The sequence below is a fragment of the Silene latifolia genome, chromosome 9 (assembly GCF_048544455.1).
Source record: "Silene latifolia isolate original U9 population chromosome 9, ASM4854445v1, whole genome shotgun sequence".
NCBI lineage: Eukaryota > Viridiplantae > Streptophyta > Magnoliopsida > Caryophyllales > Caryophyllaceae > Silene > Silene latifolia.
Window position 1 is genome coordinate 218,170,328 of NC_133534.1, and position 25,944 is coordinate 218,196,271.

The following is a 25,944-nucleotide window of genomic DNA, read 5'->3' on the forward strand; positions in this document are numbered from 1 at the left end:
AAGCAACATTTTAACAACAAGACATGTGTGTGCAGCATGAGCTGATACCCATGCTAACACTCTTTTGGAGGCTGACCAGGAGCAAGCAAGGCAAACTCATGCTGAGCCAGGGATACCAGGCTTAAATCAAACCAGGAACAACACTCAGGCAACCTCATCTAGCAGTACAGTCTCGTCAGGCCACCAGAACAGCAGCCAGGCCGGCCACCAACAGCCACCTTGGCCAGCTGACTCTCTTTTAAACTCATATTAAATCAGTCCTAAGGAGTCAGGGACCAATCCTAAAGAATTCCGCAGAAAAATGAAAACTGAAGCAAGTTGCAGGTATGGTAATTCAGATAAAGCAAGTTTGCCATTTTTGGCCAAGCAGGTGAAAACTCTCAACAAAGAAAACTCTGGCTTATTTCAACATTCATAGATGAAGCCTTGAGCCACACAAGATGCCTGGACCAGGGCCATTTTGACTTCCAACAACCAGCCAAAGAGACACAACAGTCAAGAGGACAACCTGTCACTATCAGTCTGCAACTCTTTTATTCCATTCAGTTTGCCTTAAATTTCTTTTGTATCCGTTGTAAAATAAGTCCACTACACTTGTTTGCTTTCCAAGTTTAATCCTGGCCCTTAGATGGAGTTGTCTAGGGTTTATCATGTACTGAAAACTTCATAGGAAGGCCTATATAAGGACCATTCCTCAGTCTGTTTTATTCAGACTTTGATTAATGAAAAACCTTGAGATTTCTCTCAAAATTTGCAAATCTTATTAACTTTGCCGAGTCTTAGTTATAAGTCAGACTTAATATCTTCTTGTGCTTGCTTAGAAGGTGATTAAGGATCTGTGGTGTTACTTAGAACAAGTCTGTGCTTGCTTGAACTGTTTTAAGTGCATTGTCTGATTATGCTTGAGTTGATTCTGTGCTTGCTTGAACAATTCAGTCTTAATCTCTCCAAATTATTAAGTTTAGTCTCTGTGCTTGCTTGAGAGTAAATTTGATAATTATATCCCTTTTATATTCAGAAAATATCACAAATAAAGTCACAAGAGTCTTCCTGAGAAACTGTCTGAGATTTCACCTATGTCAGCCTGGTCTTCTAATTATTAAAAATACTTAGAATGCGTGTAAAATTCTGAGATTTGACACAGTTTAAGTTTACAATTTTAAATAAATTGTCACCAAGTTTCATAATTTTCCAAGTCCATTTACCATTTTTACAAAAATCTTCAAGTTTATTGCATCCCCTGAACATTGCTCTTTGTCTGTTTTAGGGAGTGTTCAATTTGTGTCTGTCCCCATAGTTTACACTACAGTGTGCTAAACTCCCACTAAACTATACTCCCACTCTATATTTATAGATTATAGTTCCATTACTTTCACAAAGTAACACATTAACTATAAGACATGTTTGTGACGATCTAATCTACTCCCACTCTATCTCTTAGAAATAGCTCTATCTTCTTAAGAGATAGCTTTGTGAGTTACAAACATATATGTGGTGGAGTATTAGAAGTTTCTTTAGACTGATGCATTAGCTCATAAAAGACCATCTCTATCATGGCAGCTTGATTCATATAATATGCGAGTCTTATCCATGTCATCTGTTAAATATACTCTCTATTTTAGGTATCTCCAGATTGACCCTCCAGATTTAAACAAAAATCCCCAAAAGTGAGTTTAACAACTCAACTTGATTCATGTTAGATTGATCTTATGGGTAGTGACACAAGGTCATAATCCATATATATAACAAATCAAATTTATTACTTAGATTTTTGCCACCACGATCGGATCGTAATGCTTTAATTCCTTTTATACAATTGGTTCTCTACTTTATTTTAGAAATTCTTTAAATTTCTCAAAAGCTTCACTTAATATTTGATCAAGTAAATATACCCATCCATATCTACTTAAATCATCGGTAAAAGTGACGAAGTAGTCATAATTTCCCCTTGCGGTGATGTTCTTTGGACCTCATACATCGGCATGTATTTGTCTTAACTAATCACTTGCTCATGTTCCTTTACCACTAAAGAGAGTACGAATCATTTTGCGAAGGAGACAAGATTCGCATATTCCATATGATTGAAAAATCAAATGGTTCAATAAATCTAGTCCACACTAGCCTTTTAATGCGTTTCTTATTTATGTAACTTAATCGAAAAAGGCCAAATGCACAAATCATTTGAATCACTTGATATGAGTCTTTTGGATTGTATGTTATAGATATCTTTAGTTGAGTTAGAAGTATCTAAAGCATGAATACCATTAATAGAAGTGGCTTGGCTCACAGCCAAGTCTTATTCAACAAAATACAACAATTATTTTTGATCGCAAAAGAAAGGAAAAATCCTTATATGTCTAACATAGAAATGGTAATAATGCTTTTAGACAAAATGGGTACATAATAACAATTATGTAGATTACAACTCAAAGTTGTTAGCTAAAACAAGTACATAAGTCCCTCTTGAAGTGGCGGCTACCCTAGCTCCATTTCCTTGTCGGAGATCTACATCACCCTTGTTTAGCTTTTCCACATTTCCAAGTCCCACTTGGAGTGATAAGTCCAACATTGATATCTTCAAAATACTTGGGGCAATTACGCTTCCAATGGCCCATGACAATACAATAATGACATTTGTCGTAGGATTTGGCACCCTTATTGGTTTTGGTTGTGGTAGTCTCACTATCAACTTCCAATTCACAATCGGATTTGGGTTTATTACCCTTCTTTGTCTTTCCTTTATTAATAGTATTACCCCTTTCGGTTGCAAGGACACTCTTGCTAGAACTCCCACTCAATTTGATGTTTCTCCTTACTTCATCAAACAAGGATTCCTTGGAATTTGTGAGATTATCCTAATATGATTCTCTTACCAAGGATGTGGTGGGCATGAGTATGGGAGTGGGAGGTGTAGAAGTAGTAAAAGGACAAAGATTTTCATCCTCACCAATGCCAAAGCGGATAGTTCTCTAATCGGGTCATCGTCATACGAGGAGCATTTTTCATTGAATGATTAGAGCCATGAATTAATGGTGATCGGTGTAGGATTATTAGATGAATCCATTGTAAATAAATAACTATAAAAACGGAAATGAAGGAAATACTAAACATCTATCGTTTTAATAATACTTGTAAACATTTTAAACAAGTTTTAACATTTATATAGTGACCTCTACCCAACTATTATAAATGATTTCGAGATCCAAATTCATATCAATTCGGGCACAGTGAGCCGATTCATCCCTTATCAATATAATTCGGTGGATTAACCTCTTAATCGATTCTACTTCTAGAACTCTCGGTCGATAAAAATTACTTTAATATTTATCTTTAGCCCGGAACACATGCGACTACGGTCACGAATACTTCCATTGAGCTCAATCCAAATTTCGATGTAATAACATTTTATTACCCACTTACCCAACAAAACAAGTTTAGTATCCCGGTGAGCCGAGCCTACTTCCTCATGAAATTGGGACTCATGGTTTCTACTATTTGGTAAGGCTAATTCTCAATTATTATAAGCGAGAGGCCTTGTCAATTTATTATCTATCACGTTTTAAGTGAACTAAAGCGGTGAACTACGATAATTATAATTGACACGGTCGATGACTCGATATGATATGCATGTGTTGTTATAGCGATTTGGCAATCCATGCAACATGTTAAAAGAAATGCAAAGCAATAATAATAAATTCCTAGTATGTCCTTCCTAAAACAGAAAATCAAATAATCTATTACATATTCGGAAACCAACTCCTTCGGTCCCTTGAATCTTCAAGTGGCACGCCTCCCGAGAACACCGTCTTCGTCGAGGCATCCTCTCCGAATGGCACCGTCTTGAAGCAATTCCATAATTACAAATAATAATAAAAATACAAAACTATTCCTATTATACATTTGTAAAATGGAAAAAAATATTAAAAATAAAAGTGATACGAGATCACATTAAATTACAACCGACTCAATATTTCTTTTCATTACGGGTAATATCGATTAAAACTAAGGCCATACTAAGATAAAATTACATAATTCAAAATTATATAAATAAAAGAGATTCAACAATTGAAATATGCAGCATTATAATATGTATCTTTCATGCCAAATTATGTACCAAATCGCCCTATTTAACTTGCATCGTTTATATAACCCGGTTTTATGGAAATGCGTGATCATAACTTCTTAAAATCATAAATTAACACTTAAATCACATTTAAGCTCAAGTTAATTATCCTAACACTCTTAGGACTCAAAAATTAGTCATCACTCAATTTTTGACAATAATTCAACTTGATTTAATTTTATTCTCATTTTTTACCTTAAAATCATAACATTTATGAAATAAATTCAAATTAAATTACAATAATTTTAAATTTTGAATTTTAAAATTTTTGAACATTATGGAATAATTCCATGACACTCATAATGTCAAAAATCATGGTTAAAATTTTCGAATTAATTTTGAGAAAATATAGTTGCAATTTATCGGTTTTATCTCATAAAACATCTAAAGTATACAAAAATTAATCCAATCAATTTTACAACCTTAGATGTGATAAGTGGCATATTTATGCAACCGAAAATAATTTTCTCATGTCATGTAATTCGTTTTAGCTATTTATGCTAAAATAGTCACTATTTATGCCATTTTTACACTAAAAATTCATAAATCATGCTAAATGAGATCATTTCATCTCAAAATTTACATATACTGTGTAAATCATGCTGTGACAATATATTAAAGTTTCATGGCCTGGTTCAAAATTTAACTATTTTTAACCATTTTACCTCTTTTAATCCATTTTTATCTCATTAAAATCATAAATCATGCAATATTAATAAAATTAATACGAGATTTTACACACAACTTGTAAAATATGCATGTTAATCAAATTAATATAAACTTTTAAAATATCCATATAAAATTTTCAAGGTCAGAAACTAAATTTAGCCATTTTTAGTCATTTAACCTCCATTTACTCCATTTTTATCACATAAAAATCATAAATCCTGAAATGTTAATCAAATTAATATAAAATTTTACATGCAATACATAAAATATTCATGTGAGGTCATACTAAAAAATCACGACCAGTAGTGAAGGTTAACTTATTTTAGTGAATAAAAGTTCATTTTACTCATAAAAATGTAATTATTTCACTAAAAATCATAAAAATGAGCAATAAATTATCATAAATCATAAAAATGACCTAAAAATATTTTAGGACTAGAATATATTACATGCAGTATGATTTCGTGACTTACTCTTATAAATCATAAATTTTTAGTTTTATATGTTAACATTTTAACTCGAAAAAACAATAACAGATTATGCATGCAACATCCTATGCTCTGATACCACTTATTAGGTTCATATACCTATTATTAGACTCTTCTAATAGTGAACTAATTAACTTCTTAATTATTTGTTCTTTAGATATAGTGCATGCATAACAAAATAAGAGATTTATAAGAAAAACAATGTCCCTTACATTGTAGGATGGTTTGAAATTTTGGGCACAAATAAGGTCACCTTCCTTATTTGTTTTTGAGCTTAAAATGTTGGATGATCCTCCAAAAATCCCAATTTAGAGATTCTCCTTTGATTTCACCCAAGACTAATCCCTTAAACTAGTATACTAATTAACTAGATTAATACACTAGTACCCTTAAAATTAATTCTAATATTGTTATTATTACTACACTAGTAACTTTATTTTGATATTAGAATTTGTGAAGAACAATCTTTTAATCTTCTAAAACATTTTAGAGAGAAGTTGGAGAGTAGAGAAAATTTTGCATGTAGATGTGAATGAATGTTGGTTGGATAATAAGAGAATAATTCTTTTACATAAAGATGAGTAAAACCGGTGGGGGGCAAGGAGTATATGCCAAAAATTAGAATCTCCTTTTTCTTTTTCTCTTATCCATGATATAGGTATGTAAGGCTAGATGTAGGTAGACATCATTATGCTATTTTATCAAATAAAATAAAACAACCATAATCCATCACTACTCCCTCCATTCGGTCCATATCACATAAAATGGACTACCATTTTATTTTGTCAATTTGTTATTTGTCACACAATATGTCACATGTAGTATGTTACATGTTATTAATTAATTTAATGCATATTTATCACATAAATATCATTTTATGAATTAATTAAATTACATAAAACAAATTGACTAGTGATACTTGATCACATAAATAAAATGGGTCATATAATCATAATTCACAACATCTTGTAATTATAATTAACCATTCATTGTTATCTCAATTGTTTCTTAAACAATAAACAATTTTAGTAATAAAGTATTTTAATTACTAAAATAAATCTTATTTAATCCCATTACAATAAGATATAAATATTCTCTCTCACAATTGAATTGTTCAATTTTAAGGAATTGATTAACTTGTATCGTCATACAATTAATCAATTTGTCTATTAAGGGAATTGTCCTTTAGGTGTGACCTTAAGGGATCAACTGACCACCACCGTCAAACGTCAGTAATGTCAAACTCTAGTTATCCAATCATTACCGATTAATGATGATCAGTTGACTATATATTATGCATCATCCCTTACGTATTCTTAATATGAGATTTAAACAAGTGATCGCACTATTGTTGAGGACATATATTCCAACAATCTATCCCATGCCTCACTCAAGGACTCTCCATTCTCTTGTTGGAAAGTCTGGATTTCATTTCGAAGCATGGCGGTCTTGGATGATGGATAGTATTTGGCCATGAATGACTTGGCTAAGGCGTCCCATGTTGTAAACGTGTCCGGAGGGTGAACATTCAACCACCGTTCCGCCTTACCCGTCAAGGAGTATGGGAACAACATCATCCTTAGTATATCTTCGGATACTCCGTGTTTTTCATCATAGAGAATTTTCTCTTGAGCTTTCTTAGATGAGATGAGCATCTTCTTCAATGTGTCCTCCGAACAAGTCTTTTTCAATCAACCCCACTTGGGCGGGGTGCATATCAAAGTTGTTGGGAGCCAAGGTGCCGACATTAATTAGTTTACAAGCATCATTGTGGTTAGGGCGATTGTGGTCTCGTAAAGCCATTGGAGGTGGTGGGTTTGGTATTTGAGGGGGTGGTGATTGAGGTGGAGTTGGAATTTGAAAGTCGTGAAATAGGTTTTCTAGTGGAGAATCAATGATGTCGTTTGGTTGTTATGGTGGTGTGTCTTCAATAGTAGGTTGGGTGGATGAATTTGCTTGGTTTGAAGTAGCTTGAGTGGAGGTTCTAACTCTTGCAATAGTCCTATTCCTTAAGGCTCGAAAAAGCCTTTCGGGGTCGGAGTCAAAGAGCAAAGCTTAATGGTTCCTCCTAGGCATGCACTTGACAAACCGTAAGACTCCTAGTGGTTTTACACAATAGGGTAAGGAAAAAATCACACACTCTACAAGAAGAACATAACTACTAAAGCAAACAACAAGTAACTAAGACTAAAGCTAAGACTTTAACTAGCTAAGCATAACCTAACGCCATCCCCGGCAACGGCGCCATTTTGATAATAGGATTTGTCGTCATTTCTGAATCAAAAGTAATTTATAAAACCCAATTAAAAAGTAGTATTTAATCGGGGTCGAACACAAAGATGGCGCGGGTGTATACTTAGTCGGTTTAAATCCAATTTTAGTCAAACAAATGAAAGAGGTTGATTAACTGTAAACTAAGATGCAAACGAGTTAAATAAAATTAAACTAAATGGAGTTGTATTCAATTAATGGGAGAACTAGAGTCTTCGGGTTCACTTGGGTAGGAGAGCATAAAATAAGATTAAAACAAGATATGGGTGATGACAATGGTCAAGGAATTAAGACTAATTTCCTAGTCACCTTAAGTTCATTAACAAGTTGTCACTTAATTAACATGAACTCAACACTAACATGGCATATAGACCTTCCAATAGCATAAGCACCAAGACAAGCAAAACATGTCAAAGAAATGTTCAAACTTGCATTCAAACGATTCTACGAACACTTAATATGCATGAGAACAAGACCGATCGATCTACTAATCATAGCATAAAGACAATCCAATAGCTTAAGCACCAAGATAGGCCAAACAAGTCAAAGAAATGTTCAACCTTACTCTCAAACATTTCAACAAACACTTCATATGCATGAAAGTAAATACCAAGCAATCACCCAATTCCAAATGTTAATAACCCAATTTTACACCCATTAATGACCGAAGATCCCCCTAAACTCTAGATGAGACTACTCACACATGTTCATGGATGAGAAATTACCAACAATTTCCAACAAAATACAAACAAGCATGGTAAACATGATAAAAATTGTAACTTTGAGTGAATAACAATTAACCAACATAAAAGATGTAAACTAATGAAGTAAATGTAAATAATAGATGAGAATTATACCAAGAAAGAGGAACGGAACAAGCTTAGATAATAATGGAAGATGAATTTCTTCTTATCTTCAAATTACAACCCAAAGATTAAATGTAAACTATTGAAAAGAGATGAACTAGGATAAACTAGAAAGCAATTAAACTAAAATTAAGGAAAGATTACAACTTTTATTGAATAAAAATGAGAGAGGAAATATTAGGGTTCTACAATGTTTGAGAGGAAAAATAAGCTAAGCTAAATTATCGAATTGGTAGTCTAATTCTATTCTACTGTTGTGTCTAGAGAGTCTAATTGAAATGAGAGAGGCAATATATATAATCTCCTCTAATTACAAGTTTTATTGAATTAATTAATCTAATAATAATAATAATAATAATAATAATAATAATAATAATAATAATAATAATAATAATAATAATAATAATAATAATAATAATAATAATAATAATAATAATAATAATAATAATAATAATAATAATAATAATAATAATAATAATAATAATAATAATAATAATAATAATAATAATAATAATAATAAAAATAATATTAATAATAAAATAAACCTAAGAAAGCAAAACAATCGACACAACAATCTCAAGAACAAAACAAAAGGAATGCAAAAAGGGGAAAAAAGGAAGCAGTGAGGCCTCTGCCGGCAGCCGGCCAGGGCACCGACAGCGACGACATTGAAGAACGAACAGATTGACGGAGTGTGTGTGGTTGCCGGTGAGCCGGCATAAGGGCCACCGGTAGAGAGCCAAATCTTGATGCAATCTGAATGGGAGGGAGTCGTGTGTCGGTTGGCCGGCTGCCGGTGGGTTGGCCAGTAGCGAGACACATGACAAATGGAGAAGAATAAGGCATGGTGGGGGTGTGGGAGTCGGTATGCCGGCTGTCGGCTAGCCGACATAGACAAACAGAGGAGGTGTGCAGCGTGCTACACAGAGGAGGAAATGCGGGCTGCTGTGGTGGTTTGGTGCCGCCGTGGTGGTTGTAGGTGGATGTCGGTTCTGGGCTGGTCATGATGGGCTGCTGTGGTGGTCGTAGGTGAGGTCCACGGTGGCCAGAGGTGGTTTAAAAGTGGATGTGAAGATGGTTTGATTTGTGGTTGTTGTTTGTATGTTGATGGACGGGGGTGGAAGGCGAGGTCGGGGCCGCTGCTGTGTTAATGCACGGTGGTTACGGGTGGTTGGGCTGTGATGGTGGAAGTCAGGGGTGGTCAATGGTGATGAGTGGTGGCTGCCACGGAGGCCGGAGGTGGTCGAAAAAGCTCAGCAAAGACCGTCGCAAACATTCTTGATAGCTTGAATTCTTGCTTGTTTTCCATACATCTTCACCTCCGTCATTCCTTCTCAAAATCCGAATCGCAACTCCGCCTTCCTTTTTCGTCTCACCTACACACGTTATTACTAAAATAATAATATACTAATAATATATTAAATCCGATTAACGATTAAATATAATTAACACAACTAATTATGATAAATTAGTTAATGAAATGAGCTTTTTAATCATTTAAGCACGTATAATCGAGTCGGAATAAGGTATAAATGCGGAATAAAATACGACTAAAATACTACTCATAATATCATCCAAATGGATAGTATTGAGTTTACCAACCCTTTTGCAAGACAAGAAGAGGATAACCCAATTCCAAACCAACCACAAAATCAACCTACAATGGCTAAATTCTCATCTCATTCCGTACCAACCGAGGAGAACCTACTGTTGGAGTTAGTGTCCTACACAATAGTGCGTTTACATCATAAATATCATTAAAGGAATATCATCATGATATTTATTTTCTGATCCTCGTCAGTTGATTAACGTAAATCAATAACGGTTGGCTGACTAGAGTTTGACGTTATTGTCGTGAGATGGCGGTGATCAACTGACCCCTTTCGGTCATACCTAAAGGAACGGACCCCAATTCACAACTAATTAATTGTATGAGATACAATTTATTTAGTCCCTTGATTTATTGACTAAAAGGTTAGTCGATCTTTTTAGAGAGATTTCGAGTTGCGAACTCGAGGCGCGACAGTTATTATTTAATTATGCGATAATTGAATAATAAATTTTATGAGACCGGTTTTAGTTAATTAATTGTTAATTCACTAAAATTGTACTAATTAATGAGATTAACATTAGTACGTAAATAATATGTGTAGCGGTACACGTATATTTACGGAGTGTTTTGGACAAAATTGATCGGGAAGCATTTAAACATAAATCGATGTTTAAATAAAATTTACACGTATTTGTGCGACAAATATAAGAACCAATATGGACCCGAAAATGGGTCATGGAAATCGTGTAAATGGGATTGTGTGTTGCTTTAGACACAATCATTCCACTTACACATTTTACTTCCCAAAATGCTTTTGTTCTTTTCTATACTATGCTCCATTGGGCATATTAAAATAAGACAAAAAAAAAACACTCCACTCCCTCTATACCTACCCGGCCACCCCTTCCCATTTCCTCTATTCAATTGTTCATTTTTCCTTACTCTTGAACATTTGCATGTGGAAATTATTCATCTCTCTAAAAAAAATAATAAAACCATTTACTATGATTTGTTAGTAAACAAAATATTTACTAAGAGTGTTAGTAATATTATAAATATTATCAAGGGTTAAATTTAACAAGTTTCTAGTTTATACTTAGATTATTGGGTTTAGTTCTTGGGTGCTTCTTGAAGGAGACCTTCTCTTTGGAGGTTTGTTCTAGGAGGATCATCCATCTCTTTTTAGCACAAGAACAATCTAGATAGGTGATCTAGATTGTGCCCATATTACCATCAAATCTATGTAAGAAAATTGTATTTCCTTAATCTTTGGTGTTGTTTGGCCTTGCTTATGGAAAATGACTTTTCCTTTTTTAAAGGAGTTTATTCACAAGTTACTTTTCGGAAAAAATTTAGTTGTTTGGCCATACTTTTGTAAAAGTAGTTTTTCACAAAATTTATATGTTTGGCCTAACTACTTTAACACAACTTTTGTTTGCTTATTTGGTTCTTTATGTAAAAAGTAGAAGTAGAAGTAGTAAATATCTACTTCTCCTTTTGGGGGTGAATAATCAGTTTTTGACTTCTAAAAAGCACTTTTAAAACTCTCTAATTTACTATGTTTGGCTAAGCTACTACTTTTTCAATTACAAAAGCACTTTTTAAGCTTGGCCAAACAGCACCTTTATTTATTATGCTTTTATATTTGCATGCATGTTACATAGATCACTAAAATAACAAATTATGAGATAATTTAATTTTAATTGGAGAGTCTAATTCGGATCTATGATCTTTCAAGTGGTATCAGAGCTAGGCTTGTAATTTGCATGTTGATTTTAAGCATATTAAACAAATTATGAGATAATTTGGAAAAATTAAAATTTGTGTTAGAAGAGGTTTTAGCATGAAAATTTTTGGGCATGCATACCTACCGATCTTCAAAGGTTTGTGGTAAAATTTGGTGACTTGTGAAGTTATTTTGCTATTTTTAATGATTTTTGTAGAAAACCGAGTCAAAAATACCGTATTTTGGTTAAGAGTTAACTAAAAATAGTTAAAGGTTGATTCGGGGCATAAAATTTTTATATTACTTCATATAGATTTTCTACAGATTGTATGTAAAATTTCGAAGGTTGGTTTGAAGTTTTGCATGTTTATTGATTTTATGAGATAAAAGTCGATAAAAGTGAAATAAATTAATCATAATTTTGAAACGGATGATTCTACCCTTGATAAATTTATGTACATTTAAAAATATGTTTTAAAAGTTAAAAGTGAAATTTAAAATGTTGTTTCACCTTGTTTTGATGTTTATTGGTTTTAGTGGTTAAATTCGATAAATATCGATCTTTTTCTTCATAAAATTTATCCGAAATTTTTGGGCACTTTTTATGACATTTTGGTGTTCTTGGGAGTATTCTAGAATATTCAAAATTTTCTTGTTTCAATTTTTGGTAATATTTTCAATTATTTTGGATTTATTACTTATAAGATATGATTTTACCGATTAAATTGGCAAATAACACCAAATCAAACTAATTATTCATCATCAAATTAGTGAGGACTAATTTTTGAGGTCCAAAACAGTTTGGACAATTTGTTTGGACTTAAATGAGATTGAAGTGTTAATTATTGATTTTTAACAAGTTAAAAATCGATTAAATACACAAACCGAGCAAGATACCAACGATTGTAAGATAGGGCGATTTTGGCATCATTTTACAGCATTTTAAGCATATTTGTTTATGTTGAATGAATGATTGTCATTTATTTAAAGTATTTATTTTGTTGTACCTAGTATGGCCTAGTTTATTTTAATCGTTATTACCCCAAATGAATGGGAATAGCGATTTGTTTGTAATTTAAATATGATATTGTATCGTCGGTTTGTAATTAATTAATAGTTTTATTTATTTTATTAATTAATATATAATAGGAATAGCTATGTAATTTAATTGTAATAGTTATTTTTACCGGCGTTTCCAAAAGACGGATTTACTTCAAGACGGAGTCTATTTTTGGAAAGGTGTTCCAAATCCCACAAAAAGGAGCCACTTTTGGAATGAAGAGGCAAGGGACCAAGGAGTTGATTTCCGATATGTAATAGTCTAGTTTTTTTAACTAGGAGGCCATACTAGGATTATTCATATGCTTGCTTGCTTGTATTTTTCCGCGCATGCCAAAATCGTCATTCACATGCATTTTATTTTCGCGGTTGTCAATTCACTTCATTTACATTCACCGACTTAGTTCACTTATAGGGAATGTATGACTAAATTGACAAGATCTCTCACATAACTAAAATTGAGATTAACCTTACCAATTAGTAACACCTATGAATCCCTTGTTCATTAGAGCCACGCTCGCCGAAGCGAGGTGTTCTCTTTTTACCCCGGGTAAGTAGGGTGATAAAAGGTTATCACGTGCCAAACTTGGTTGGACTCAACGGGATATAAGACGGTCTTGTGTTCCGGGGCTAGTAGATGGATTTGAGGAAATTCGTCGACCAAGAGTTCTAGAGGTAGAATTAGTCAAACGTTGACTTACTGAATTTACACGATTATGGGATGTTTCGCCCAAGCGATGCTCATTTTTGTTTAAAAACTGATCTTGGAATCATTTATATAATTTAGTGGGAGATCGTTATATAAAAGTTAAAACTTGTTAAACATGTTTCACAAGTAATTTTAAAACAATGAAAGTTAATATTTTCTTGTTTGTTGTAGCATTTTTAATTCGCAATGGCAACTTCATCAACTCCATCGACTACTCCACTAGTGAATATCCCCAAACCGAACCTTTGCTCGTCCCGAGTAAAGAGGTGACAAAACTAGGACCCTTATTTAAACCAACCTACTAATATAGCCGATATGAGACAATTAGCAGGTCTCACTCCACCCGTTCAACTCACAACAAGACAACCATGAGGTAGGATGCCTTTTTGCAAGGCAAGGTGGGTCTTGCCAAAATGGCGACACATCCAATCATTAAAGCACACAAAATCAAGTAATGGATGCATCTACAAAAGGAATAGCCACTTTCCTCATCTAAGTGGCGGAAATTATCTAAAGGGGAAGCAATTCAAGGGTACACACTCCTTCATAGATATGGTTTCTTCAAACTACTAAGCCTAGAAGGATACCAATAATCACCTCCAAGTTGTGTCAAGCTAGGGTACCTTTGTCCTCAATCGTTAAATGCTTTTGTCAAGAATAGACTCCCTATGGTGTTAGAAACACTGGAGGATCGCGGAATTCCCCCTCTTGCCTAGACAAGAGGAAGGGTCGTCCCCTCTCTACCATGCACAAAAATGGATATGATGGATAAAGGGATCAATAGGATTTGAGTTTCATTTGGGAGTTTGCTTTTGTTGTTGTTTTTCCCCCCAATTTCTTGTGGCATATAACATTTGAGAACACTTTCTTTTTGCCATTTCTTTTGATATTTGGCATTTCAATACTTGACAACTTTCAACTTTTCTTTGCATTTCTTTTTGAACATTATCAGTCACCCCATTTGTAGGGAGGGTGCTTATATTTGAAGCATATGAGTCTATTTTTGCTCCTCTTTTCTTTTGATGCAATTTGTGCTAACTTTGTTTTTTTCACTTTTCATTTCATTTCTTGAACTCAAATTTGAACATTTTTTTTTTGTGCCCATTCCCTTTGATGACAAAATGTGGTAGAATATGGATGAATGATAGTTGCATGGTTTCAAGGGTCACCTTGGAATAAACGGTAGCCAAGGAATTATCACACCACAAGGTACTCTTGACTAGGCCTTAATCCATGGGTCAAAGGATACTAGCATGACACATCCTCGGGTGTTTTACAAGTATTCTAACAAGCAATGTCTTCAGAAGAAAAAGCATCTACTAGGGCCTATGTACACTTGTCAAGCTTCCCTAATAGACGGTTTCGCAAAATTTTTCTAACATGCAAACTATATGCCATGATGCAACTAACATTTGTACAACCTAATGCATATGCTTCTACCAACTAGTATGCTAAATAATCAAAATGCAAGTCCTAGATTCACATTGTTTATACCGCATCAATCAAAATAAAGCCAAATAGTCATTAACATAAAGAGGAAAAAGGAGATTGGAAAGATCATACCATGCGGTCTTCAATATCCTCATGTCTCGGATGTGGCGTAGTCAATCAATGTGAACAAGGATGAACAAACACAATATATACAAAACAATATATACACAAGACTATACTACAAAGGGAAATGAACTTGTTTTTGGATTTTCAAATTTTCAAATTTTTTTTGGTTTTTATGTTTATGAAACAAAAAGACATGTTTTTGTATTTTTCAAAAAAAATTTAATTTTTATGTGTTTTTGGAATATAAATTCTTATCCCCCACTTTAGTTTGGACATTGTCCTCAATGTACATGTAGGAGTAGGAATGAAAAAGAAAGTACATGTTTTTTTTTGGATTTTTGAATAAATGCAATGATATGAATGAATGCATGCTCTAACTAAATGCAATTCTATATGATATATATATATATATATATATATATATATATATATATATATATATATATATATATATATATATATATATATATATATATATATATATATATATATATAAAACAAATGAATGCAATCTACACTATACTAGATGATGCATGTGTTTTTGTTATGGCGGAGAGCATAATTTAGATTAGCTCCCAATGCATATGCACGGACTTCCCCAAACCAAAATAGACATTATTTCTAACGTCAAGAATTTCGGGGGAGTTCATGCACATGGAATGCAATGCATGAAACTAAAAACTGTCATTTTGGATTTTTCAAGTCGGGAATAATAAAAATGAACACCTTAATGATGCCAAGGTGTTAGTCCTCCAATGTTGTTAGGACTCCTTAAAATGATCAAGATAAAAGAAAAACAAGAGAAGTAGACAAACCATAAGGTAGGTGTAAGAATGTAGGAGCCTCCAAAAGTTTGCTAATCTTCACCCATCGTATCATCATTATCATCTTCTTCCTCGCTTGAGGCATATGCATCATCAACCTCCATAGATGTGGAATCATGTCCACTCTCTCTTTCACTTCCTTGTTCTTCCTCACTTTCTTCTTCTTCTTGAACTTCTTCTTCTTCTCCTTCTTGGTCACCACTCTCATCAACAACCATTTCCTCTCCACCCGGTCTACCACCACTAGAAGTGCTAGGAAAGAATACTTCCATATCCGCTCAACTAGGCAAAGGACAAGATGGATCAAGAAGTCCTTGCTTAGCTAGATCTAGGAGGGGCGGATATTGGGCCTTGTAAGCATCAACTCTATCATTGTAAGCTTGTTTATGCATTTCCCTTATGAGTAGAGTCAAGTAATCATTTCCGGCCTTGGCATCTTTGGGGTTGAACTCGTGGTACTCAAATGGGTAAGGTGGGGTGATAATGGAGGAGGAGGGCTCGACAATTTCGTCCCCTTGGTGTTGAATGATGTACTCGGTCTCTTCGGAGAGTGGGAGAAGGTAGTTCAGTCGATGAACATTCAATCGGCAAATTTTGCTAGGCAAAGTGAAGGATCTAGCTTCATTTGTCAACCACCCAAACTTGTTGTCAAGAGTATCGTTCTTGACCCACTTAAACTTTAGAATCATGGTGGGCAAATCGATAAGACGGCCACCTTTTACCGGTGCATAAGTGTTGTTCTTGTTGAAATCCCGGTTAAATGCTTAGCCAAATAGGTAACTAGTCCTCCATTAGCAATAAAGGCCGTGCCTTCTTTGCCACAATCAACATTAAGCCATCGATCAACCAAAAGTCGTAGAGCATTGTATGGCTTGGTAAATTCTCTCCCAATGTTCAAAGCCGACTCAAGAAGAATAAAATCGAGTTTGGTAAGATGATTTGTGCCATTTCTAGCTATTAAAGTATTCCCAATGACCTTATGCCATACTCTAATGCCCGGATGGTGGACTAAGAGAGCACGACAATCATGAAAACGTGTGAATTTCCTTCCGGAAATTACCATCCAAAGAGGAGCGGGGTCATACTTGGTAGGCATCTTTGTAAATTTCGCACTATCACTAAGGCCAAATATCTTACCCAATTCGTCATAAGATAAGCATCTATCAACATTTTCAAGACGAAATTCGATGACGGTTCGAGTCTCCACTCTTGTGACTGTCAAAGAACTCAAAAATTCCAAGGTAAGGGAGGGGTATGTCAATTCTTGCATTGTAAACAATTTACTTAACCCCATAGACTCGAAAAAGGTTTTAGTTTGTTCAAGAACACTCAACTTTGACAATGAATCTTCATAAATAAACTTAGTAGGCATGATGGTTTTCTTAGCAAAGAGAATGAATTTCTCCCGATGGGAGTTGGAAGTGAAAATTACCTCCAAATAATCAGATAATTGTTCAATGACCGGAGTTGAAGAAGTAGTAGCTTCCATAGGGGGATTTTGTTGTTGAACCTCCAACCTTGCATTATGGATTACCAAAGCCTTTGATACTTGTTATGCTTGAAGAGCTAATTGCCTTTTGGAAAGTGTCTTCTTTTGGGGTGCCTTGTTTTCACCTTTTGTTCTTGCCATTCTCCTTTGCTTAATTTCACCAATGAAAGATTGAAATCTTCGATTTCTAGTAATGCCCAAATCGATTTAGGATGAATGAATGTTGCTTTGTATCCTAAAAATCGACTCAAAACTTGAAGATTTTGGTGTTTGAATCACTTGTTGTTGCAAAAGGAGTGATTAATTTTTGTTGTGAGGAAGTTTGGATTTGATTTGGTTGAATTTGGTTGAGGAAATTTGTTTTTGTTGATGGAGAGGATGAGGGTTTTGGGGTTTTGGGTAGTGTTTGTATTTTGAAGTAATGAGAATGAAAGGGAGAGGAGGGTTTAAAGAGAACCGTTAGTTTTGAATTTTGAGAGGGAGACGAGCGGACCAGGGGTCGGGACGCTTGGATTCTTCAGAAAATGGGTTCAGAAAAAGACGCCATAGGACGAGCGGACCGCAGGAAAGACGAGCGGATTCCTTGAGCTGGGACGAGTGTCTTTTGCTTAGGACGCTCGGATTCCTTTTCAGGGAGAAATCCCAGAATTTGGCAGCGAAGAGATGAGCGTCTTTCTTGATGGACGACCGTGCAGACTGAGACGAGCGTCTTTCTGGCTGGGACGCTCGGATTAACAGTCAGTCCAAAATTTTAATTTCTACAGCTTCACCAGACGAGCGTCTGATGGCTTAGACGCTCGAGTTTCTTCAGGACGAGCGGATTATCCCTCAGGCCGCTCGGATTCTTCCTTGACCACACGGATTCAGGTCTATCCGTGGGTGCTTCGTAACCCGTGTCATTTCAATCTTCAATTCTTGTGTTCTTCATTGTAGGGGCACTACAAAGGCATAAATAGCCTAGGCAATTGCTATCCTCACACTAAGTCAAAGCACTACACATCAATAAATTCATAAGTCTCTCCCTCACTTCTCTCAAAATGATGAATATCTTGATCAAGGCACAAAAATGTAAATCCAAAAATGACAAAAAAGCAATAGAATAATTGAAATGCAAGTTAGGGAGTTAGAATATTTACAAATGGTGATTTAGGGAGGACTCCACCAAACTCTCATCCAATGTGAGATGTCAAGGGGGCATGTTCAAGGTGTTGTTGATGTTACTCAACACCTTGAAGAAGTAGTCGAAAGCTTGCTCATTATCATGATAAAGATCCTCAATAGATCTTTGCACTTGTTGTTCTCCATGATGGCCTTGGGTCATAGCATTACCAATATAGGGATTGAATATCCCTTCAAACTCATCATTCCAAAGACCGCATACTTCGTCTACTTGCTCACTGAAAATGCCTTGAGTTGATAAAGACAACTCTCCTTCTTTCTTGTCTTGGCCAATGAGGCCTTCTTCTTCACTTGTTATGGGTGAGCTTTTCAAGCTCTCATTGTTGCAATTTCCTTTCTCTTTTGATGGGGCATCATCCACTTTCTTTCTCCATTGAAATTCCAACTTCTTCCTATCATCTTTCCGGCTATAGTGATCAACCATAAAACATGGCTCATGTAATCGAGGAGCTCTCATGGTTTTGTCAAGATTGAAAGTAATGGTTTCATCTCCCACTTCAAGGGTGAGAACTCCATGCTTCACATCGCTCACCGCTCCCGCGGTGTGCAAGAAAGGTCTTCCTAAGATAATAGGAATGTTGGAGTCTTATTCCATGTCAACAATAACGAAATCCACCGGGATGAAGAATTTTCCAATTCTCACGGGAACATTTTCCCATACCCCTAAAGGTGTCTTTGTCGATCTATCCGCCATTTGAAGCGTGATGTTGGTGCATTTGAGTTCTACCATTCCTAGCCTCTTGCTAACCGAATATGGCATGACACTAACACTTGCCCCAAGGTCACATAAAGCTTTGTTGATTGTAGTGTCACCAATAGTGCATGGAATGGAGAAGCTTCCCTGATCCTTGAGCTTTGGAGGTGAACTCCCTTGAAGGATGACACTACTCACCTTAGTGAAGGCAGTAGTCTCAAGCTTCCGGATTGATTTCTTCTTTGTAAGGATGTCCTTCATGTATTTTGCATAGGCCGGAACGTGATTGATCAATTCCGTGAAAGGCATCGAGACTTCTAAATTCTTCACAATTTCCATGAATTTTCCAAGTTGGTCATCAAACTTAGGCTTAGCTTGACGACTTGGGAATGGAAGTCTAATCACAATGGGCTCCTTCTCTTTGGCCTTTTCTTCATTCTTCTTTGAAACTCGTTGATTGGTGGGTTCTTCTTCCCTAGAGTTTTGCACAACTCTTTCCTTGTCACTAGCTTCCACAACTTCATCCTTAACTTGCTTCCTTGTCCCTTCATACCTTGTACCACTCCTCAAGTGGATGGCACTAACCGTTTCATGTCTTGGGGGATTACTTTGAGGTGGTAATTGCCCCTTTTGTATTTGAGAGTTTGAAGATGCTAGTTGGGTCATTTGAGTTTCCAACATTTTTGTGTGGGCTAGGATGTTGTTGATGGTGATGTCTTTTGCTTGGCTATCTTTTTGCATTTGAGTTAAAAATTCTTGTTGATTCTTTTGCATTTGGAGGACCGCTTTTTGAACATCAAAACCTTGGTCATTTTGTTGATTGTATGGAGTTTGATTTTGGTAACCTTGGTTTTGGTTGTAAAAGGGTCTTTGATTTTGGTTTCTCATTGGAGGTGGGGTGTATGTTGGTTGAGGGTTTTGAACATTTTGGCTTTTGTATGAGTGATTTGGATGGAATTTGGTGTTTTCATTGTAATAGTTGGAATAAGGGGTACCACTTTTGTATGTTTTAAAAGCATTCACTTGCTCACTTGTTCCCCTACATTCACTTTGGTCATGTCCCAAAGTTCCCCAATTCTCACATATTCCATTTGGAATCGATGAAGATGCTACCATGTTATTAACATGTTGCTTTGGTGATTTTGAGGCTTCTTCAAGCTTAGCCATAGCCTTTTCAAACTTCAAGTTGATGGTATCAATATGAGCACTAAGTTGAGCACCCAATTGAGTAATAGAGTCCACTTCATGCTTTCCTCCTCTAGTAGCCTTGCGAGGTCTACTATATTGTGAATTATGGACCGCCATTTCCTCAATCTTGTTCCAAGTTTGATTATCGTCAACTTCGGTGAACATACCATTTGATCCCATGTTGAGAATGTTTCGGGAGTCTTCATAAAGACCATTCCAAAATTGTTGTACCAAGAACCACTCGCTAAGTCCATGATGAGGACATGAGCGACAAATTCCTTTGAATCGCTCCGAAGCTTCATACAAAGATTCTTCGTCCCTTTGCTTAAAACCTGTGATTTGGGCTCTTAGCATGTTAGTCTTTTCCGGAGGGTAGAACGTTTTGTAGAAAGTTAGAGCCAACTTCTTCCAAGAGTCAATTCCAAGAGTAGCCTTATCAAGACCATTGTTTCGCGGTACCAATTAGAGAAAAAAGGAAATAAGACCCATCGAATTTGGTTTTGAGTCACTCCGGTTTGTGAAATCGCATCACAATAGTCACAAAAAGTCTCTATGTGAGAATGAGGGTCTTCACTAGGCATCCCCCCAAATTGGCTTCTTTCGACTAATTGGATAAATGCGAATTTTGCAATGAAATTTCCGGTCAAGTGTTGTGGTGTGGGAGTACCATTGGGTAGGTTCTCCTCGGTGGGTACGGAATGTGATGAAAACTTAGGCATTGTGGGTTGATTTTGTGTTGGATTTTGTGTTGGGTTCTCCTCACCTTCTCTTGCAAAAGGGTTGATGAACTCAATAGTATTTGGTTGAATATCTACAACCTCACCAATACCTCTCAAAGTTCTCCTAGCAAGTCTTCTATTGGTTGTCAAAGTTCTTTCAATTTCACGATCAAAGGGTAACAAGTCGCCTTGTGACCTTCTAGACATGCAAAATATCAAACAACTCGAAAACAATTAGAACAAACCTTGAGGAGTTTTACTTCCCCAAAGGCAAAGAAAGACACAACTAATAACAATCAAAGAAAATCAAATCAAGTTAACATCGTCCCCGGCAACGGTGCCATTTTTGGCCGGTCGCTTTCTTAGCTTAGATTTCGGTTACTTGTCGTTAGGAGTACCTAGACTAAAAAAATATTTATAATCTTCACAAACAACTCTACTATTAGTAAAGAGGTAAGTAAAGGTCGGACCCCAAGGGACGGGTATTGATGTAGGATTTTCGATTGCAAGTAGTGGTGTCTAAGGATGTCATAATTTGGGTTGAGATAAGAAGATCACTAAGCTAAATAACAATAAAAGTAAACAAGCAAGATGATTAAAAAGAGGTGTAAATAATTGATTAAAAGCACTAGGGTGTCATGGGTTCATAGGGGATTCATGGGATTTGATCATACAAACATGTTTTCAACTAGATGCAAGCAATTATTGTTGTGATGGGATCTAGTTAGTGTATATCTTACAATCCCTAGGAAGGTTTGGGTCCCGGAGCCGAATTGATTAGATTGTACAACACCTACAAGTCGACTTAATCCTCCCTATCCAATAATATGCATGGTCTAATGAGACTCGAGTTAGTTTATGTCTTACAAGTCTCATTGAAAAGATAAGTGATGGGGAAAAAATGCAAAGATTCATAGGCTCGCATTTCATCAAACATAACATGTCCATAAGTTGAAATCTCAACAAGCAAGCAAATTAATTATGAAAGCATATTAGATTAAGCATGAATCAATCCCCATGTTGGTTTCCTCTAATTCCCCATTAACCCTAGTTAAGGAAACGACTCACTCATTATCAAGTTTAACATGTTAACAAGGTTGTCAATCATATCAACAAAGCAAAACATGATGAATAAGTAAAGATGATTAACAATAATTAAAAAGGGATTAAGAGAATTATACCTAATGATGATTCCAAAATAATAAGCAAAGAATAATAGAAGTACTTGATGAATGATTAGAAGGTTGTCAATCCTCCAAATAAACCCAAATAATCTTCAATTACCCAAAATAAAGGATGAACAATAGAGAAATTAAAGAAATGAGATTTGTATTAATACTTGATTAAAAGTTGATTACCAGATTAAAGAGAGATTAGAATAATATAAACTACACTAAAGATTGATAAGAAGAACATGATAATCTAATTAGTATAATGGGGTATTTATAATGGGGATTAGGTGCACAAATTAGGGTTACTAAGGGCTTAAATGACAATTTAGTCCTTAAGAAAAGTTGAAGAAATGCTCCTCTCGAAGAAAGATGCGAGTCTCCTTTTTGCTAATCATTCGAAAATATGCGCATCCCGAGTAGAACAAGAAGAAGTCGGGTTGTACTGGAGAAGAATCCGAGCGTCCAAAAGGTCGGGACGAGCGGATTGTGCAGGCGGTGGACGAGCGGCCAAGCACGTGGGACGCTCGGATTGTGGCTCTTGGACGAGCGGCCAGGCAGGTGGGACGCTCGGATTGTGGCTCTTGGACGAGCGGCCAGGCAGGTGGGACGCTCGGATTCTAGTCCAGGAGCTTTTTTCCTTCTTTCCTTCTTCCAACAATCCTTAGGGATCTTGTCGGGGATGCAAGGATCTTCTTCATCATTGCCCATCTACTACATTATTTACAAAGGCCTTCTAGTCTTGTCTTCACTTTGATGCTGGGTCATTAGATTCGATCAATGTAGCTCTATTTTGCCATGAAAATGCAAGGTTTGCACTCCTCTCCTACCAAGGAAACAAAACCTCAAAGAATATGCAAAACAAAGGACTAAATATAGTAAATGACCCAAATATGCACTAAAAAGCATAGGAACGAGGCTAATTCGGGGACTAAATATGCTCAAATATTGGTCACATCAACTAGGAAAAGATTCATGGCTAAGGTCAGTAATGGACAAATGTACCTTAAAAGATGACGGTAGTAACTTTCTTGAATGGGAAACCAAAATCAAAAGTGCTGCGTTGTCCGACAACATACTCCCTTAATTGACCGATGCCCGTCCCATCGAGCCCGGTGCAAGGGCTTCAATAACGGTGCGGACCGCCTATGATGAGTACATAAGGATGTCCAATGATATCAAAAATGTGTTGATATGGTCGATGTCCCCAACTTTAAGTTTTCATGCATTTCTTTGAATGCGTACGAGATATTCACTCGTATGACTACTATGTTTTCACAAACACCTAAAGTCCGCCAATACGAAGCGGCGGCATGCTTCTTTGAAGAAAAGCTTGAGAGGGGCCAAAAGGTTGGTTCCCATGTACTCAAAATGGTCAAATATGTTAACATCCTAGAGCGTCTAGGGTGTAAAATTCGTAAAACTCTTGTGGTGGATCGCATCCTCTACTCACTTCCTACCAAGTTTGCCCACTTTAGGGTAAACTATAACATGAATGGCATGGATAAGAGTTATCATGAAATTCATGCACTTGTCACCCAAGCGGTGAGGGATATGGAAGCTAGTGGGAGTGAAAAAGGGGATGTTCTAACCATGAAGTTAAAGAACATGTCTCTTGGAGTTAAGAAGGGAAAGGGGAAAGAAAAGTCCCAATTCAAGAAATCGTCAAAGAAACAAGACAAGGGAAAGGGGAAAGCCGTTGAGAATGGCAAACCCAAGGCAAAGAATGTCAAACTCTCCGAGGCTGAATGTTTCCATTGTAATGGGAAAGGGCATTATAGGAGGAGTTGCCCCAAATACCTAGAGGACCTCAAGGAAGGGCGTGTGACGCCTATTGGTATGATTTCCTCTCTCTATGTGATAGACGTTAATTATGCTTGCACTTCCACTTGGGTACTAGATACCGGATGTGGCTCTCACCTTTGTAATCATTTGCAGGGTTTAAGGAACGTGCGAGCACTTGCAAAAGGTGATGTGGATCTCCGCATGGGCAATGGAGTTAGAGTAGCGGCCATTTCCGTAGGGACCTATGTGCTCACTTTAGCTAGTGGTTTAGAGTTGTTTTTAAATAAGTGTTATTTTGTACCAATTTTAACCAAGAACATCTTCTCCATTCCCGCGTTAGACACGGAAGGCTTTGTTTTATGATTAAGGACAATTGTTGTACTTTTTCGTTGAATGATTTGGTTTATGGCAAGGCCATTTCAATTAGAGGTATTTATGTTTTAAATGATGTTAATGACGTTTATCATATGGAAACTAAAAAGCTCAAAACGGGTGATCCAAATGAATCCTACCTTTGGCATTGTCGTTTAGGTCATATAAACGAAAGACGCATTAAGAGACTTGCTTCATCAAAAGTGCTCAAACCATTTAATTTCGAATCTTATTGTATATGCGAGTCTTGCCTTTTAGGCAAGATGATTCATGCACCTTTTGCGGGAAAAGGGACACGAGCTAGTGAGGTTTTGGCTCTCATACATACGGATGTGTGTGGACCATTAACCATCACCGCTAGAGGAGGTTTTCACTACATCATTACTTTTACTGATGACTTGAGTAGATATGGGTATATCTACTTGATAAACAACAAAAGTGAAGCTTTTGACAAGTTCAAAGAGTTTCAGAATGAAGTAGAGAACCAATTGGATAAAAAGATTAAGACCCTACGATCCGATCGTGGTGGTGAATACCTAAATACTGAATTTGATTCACACCTAAAAGACTGTGGTATAGTATCAAAATGGACTCCTCGTGGCACACCACAATTAAATGGTGTAGCTGAAAGGAGAAACCGAACTTTATTAGACATGGTTCGGTCTATGATGAGTCTAACCGGACTTCCTGATACGTTTTGGGGTTTTGCCATCTTGTCTGCATAATTTTCACTAAATCGAAGCCCCACTAAAGCGGCCGATAAGACTCCATATGAGATATGGACAGGGAAAGTCCCTCATTTGTCATTCAGGCGAATTTGGGGTTGCGAAGCGTACGTCAAGATCAAGTCTGACAATAAACTTGCACCCAGGTCTGACAAATGTCTTTTTGTAGGTTATCCAAAATAAACACGTGGCTATTACTTCTACAATAAAAACGAGAACAAAGTGTTTGTGGCTCGTAATGCTGTCTTCCTAGAAAAAGAGTTTATTTCTAGAAGACAGAGTGGGAGAAAATTTGAACTTGACGAAGTTCGAGAGCCACAAACCGAGAATGAGGTAGAGGAGAACGTAGAGGATAACGTTCCCTCCTCCTCTGCAATGGTGATCATTCCTAGAAAGTCAAGTAGGACTTCTAATCCACCTGACCGCTACCTTGGTAACATCGAAGAGGATGGTGTTTTGTTACTTTTGGAAAGTGACGAACCCACTACCTATAAATCGGCCATGTCTAGTCCCGACTCCTCGCTTTGGCTAGAAGCCATACGGTCCGAAAAGGATTCCATGTACGAGAACCAAGTATGGGACTTGGTGGATTTACCTGAGGGAGTGCGACCCCTTCAGTGTAAATGGATATATAAAATTAAACTCGACGTGGATAAACATATAGATGTTTACAAAGCTAGATTGGTGGCAAAAGGTTTCACCCAAGTTCATGGTCTACATTATGACGAAACCTTCGCTCCAGTCGCTATTCTTTGGTCCATTAGGATAATCTTAGCGGTT

General features: G+C 36.2%; 1 non-coding gene across 1 annotated transcript; it reads left to right on the top strand.

The window, feature by feature from the left end:
- The first annotated feature begins 20,641 nt into the window (after window positions 1-20,641).
- LOC141603277 (small nucleolar RNA R71) lies at window positions 20,642-20,748 on the top strand. The gene has a single exon (XR_012525166.1). It is a non-coding gene; the product is annotated as a small nucleolar RNA R71 (small nucleolar RNA).
- Window positions 20,749-25,944: the final 5,196 nt, after the last annotated feature.